General features: G+C 47.1%; 1 pseudogene; it reads left to right on the top strand.

The window, feature by feature from the left end:
• The first annotated feature begins 2,401 nt into the window (after positions 1-2,401).
• LOC105610215 (DET1- and DDB1-associated protein 1-like) lies at positions 2,402-2,769 on the top strand (annotated as a pseudogene).
• Positions 2,770-3,106: the final 337 nt, after the last annotated feature.

Here is a 3,106-nt window from a genome sequence, read left to right as displayed (position 1 = left end):
CATCTAAGAGGACTTCCCTGGTGGGCCCAGTGGTTAACACTCTGAGCTTCCACTGCATGGGGTGGGATCCAACCCCTGATGGTGGACTAAGATCCTGCATGCCATGTGATGTGGCCAAAAATTTTTTTTTAATTTTTTAAAATAAAGACTAATCTAAGAAGAAGGTACATCCTTTCTATACCAATACTTCCTATTCAGGATAGGAAGCCCTATTATGTACTTATTATTATATTGATTAAAGTCCTATTTTATATCCTTGAGTGGATTTTCTCTTTGTCATTCTTTCATTATTCTCTCCATATTAAACCATTTTCTGATCTTGTTTTCAGGAACCCTCCTTGATGCACTGTTCTGTTTTGACTCCCAGGACATCACATGCCCTTTCTTTTCCTCCTACCTCCCAAATGGCTCCTTCATGGAATCTTTTGCTCACTCCTTCCCGGCTCTCAGACTTCTCAAATGGGCCCTGGAGCTCAGACTTAGAATTCTCAAGGATTCTCCTAAATAAGTGAGTACTTAAGTGATAGATATCTTTGTGCTGGGATTTCCCTGGGGATCCAGTGGTTAAGAATCTGCCTTCCAATTCAGGAACACAGGGTTTGATCCCTGGTCAGGGAACTAAGATCCCACTTGCCGCAAGGCAGTGGAGCCTGGACACTGCAACTACTGATACTACATGTCTTAAAAAAATAAAATCTTTTTACAAACGGGCTTCCCATGGCTTGAGTATTTTTCTCTTTATGATTCCCCTCCAGTGGGAAACACTGAGCAAAAGAGCCATGTAGGGTAGATTTCCTTATCACGTCAGTGCTGACCATGGTTACCTTACAGGGTTATCTTGGCTCAGAGCAGAGAGCTTTGAGATGCTGGGATAAGAAAGCTACCTTGTCTTTGAGTTAAGCTTCCATGTTCATCTATGAGAATAGTAATCTCGATTTGAAATGCCAATGCAGGAGCTACATTTAGAAGGAAATTATGGTAGACTGCAAAAGTGGCCCCTCCTCTACATGCAGAAGAATGATTTCTAAACTCATCAGTTCTGGGGTCAAAAATCTATTCATACTGTTTATAGTGTGGCCTTGGGGAAAGTAACACCTTCTGAACCTCTGTTTCCTGGTTAGTAAAAAAGGCAGTAATGTGTAGTTGTTGTGGGCAGTTCATTCATTCATTTGACAAACATGTACAGAGTGCCTGTCATGCACCTGGTGTTGTTTTTAACACTGGGAACACAGCATGTTTGATAAAACAGACAAGCACTCATACCTTCTTGGGACTTACATTCTAGGAAAGAACAGACAATAACAAATTATCAGAGCTAGTATAAATGCTAAAAAGAAAAACAAAAAAATAGGAAATGAGATGGAGTGAGGGGCTTGCATTTGAGGCAGAAAGGACTCTTGTTAAGGTGACATTTGACTGGAGCAAGTCAAGGGTGAAAGAAGCAAGATCATTTAGGTGCTAGAGTGATTATTGAGGAGAGAGGTAATGGCGGCTTAGGATGGGCAGCCATGAAGATGGTAAAGATACCGTACCCTGAGTGTGTGTGTGTGTGTGTGTGTGTGTGTGTGTGCGCGCGTGCAGGTATTCAGTCATTCAGTCATGTCTGATTCTGCAGTCTCGTGGACTGTAGCCTGCCAGGCTCCTCTGTCCATGGGATTTTTCAGGCAAGAATATAGGAGTGGGTTGTCATTTCCTCCTCCAGGGGATCTTCCTGACCCAGGGATCAAACCTGCATCTCCTGTGTCTCCTGCACTGCAGGTGGATTCTATACCGCTGAGCCTTGGGGAGGTGGAGGAGAAGATGTAGTAAGGACTAGAAGGTTCAGCCTGCAAAAGTATAAGAATTGAGTTACTATTGAGATTGAGAGTGGAACAGGCATGGGGGAGATAAGGAGCTGCTGGAACAAATTCACTGGAGAAGTCTGTTCACTTTCAGGTGCAGAGAGCAGGCAGGTAGGTGGATGTATGAGTCTGGAGCTCATGGAAGTAGCCCAGGCTAGCAGTACAAATCCAAGCTTAAATAAGAGAATCAGAAAAAGTGTTTGGACCCCTGTGAATCTCAGAAAGACGACAGACAGGTCCATGCCCAGCTGACTCCCTGCTAACTTGAACGTATCAACGTGCGCAATTTAAACTGATGCCTCTGTAAAATCACCCACTTTTTACACGTCACAGTCCTTTAGAGTCTCTCATGAATGGGTGTGAGCAGTGCCATCAGGAGGACCTTCAGAGCTCTCCTCAAACACTCAATCCCCAGTTAATCATGCCCTTGCCAGGATTCCAGCTCAACTGGTCAGGTCTTCATTCTATAAAAGCTCCCCACGTGGTTTCTGTGGACACCCAAGTACCATCCACTGGTCAGAACCTTGGGTGCTAAACTCATAATGCCAAGAATTTTGTAAAAGTGGCGGGGCGGGGGCGTTACTGGGGGCAAGAAGGCGGCTGCGGTGGCGGCAGCTGAGGAAACAAGATGGCAGATTTTCTGAAAGCACTGCCTGTTTACAACAAAAGCGATTTTAGTAGATTTCATGCCGACTCTGGGTGCAAAGCCTCGAACCGACGTCCCTCAGTCTCCCTGCCCACTCGGGAGTACCCGTCTGAACAGATCATCGTGACAGAAAAAACATTCTTTTGGGCTTCCTACATCAGCAATGGGACAGAAAGAATGCCGCCAAGACAGACCTGGAGCCAGTGGACCCGGAAGATGAGAGCTCGGCATCCCGCGCCCTGCAAGGTCGCACGGACTACAGCCCCCGACGAGGGGGCTTAAAACTCACGAGGACACTTAAAACTCACGCTCCCCCACGGGCGCCTCCTGTCTTGTCTGCTCCTCGCCCACCTGAATTGTGGTAGCTCCCCCGACCCCCACCCCACCTCACCCCCACCCCCACCTCACCCCCACCCCCACCTCACCCCCACCCCCACCTCACCCCCACCCCACCCCCACCCCCACCCCTCCAGAGGCCCACCACGCTGCTTCCACACCGCCTCCAACCTCATAGGAGCCAATGTATTTATTTTCCTTGAGTTTTTATTTATGCTGGTAAACTGTACCAGGTGATGGTTACAGGGGATGTCAGACCAAGTAGTGTGATGTCAGTAGATGC

This window comes from Ovis aries, chromosome 13 (assembly GCF_016772045.2).
Source record: "Ovis aries strain OAR_USU_Benz2616 breed Rambouillet chromosome 13, ARS-UI_Ramb_v3.0, whole genome shotgun sequence".
Classification (NCBI taxonomy): Eukaryota; Metazoa; Chordata; class Mammalia; order Artiodactyla; family Bovidae; genus Ovis; species Ovis aries.
This window is presented reverse-complemented; position numbering and strand designations above follow the sequence as displayed.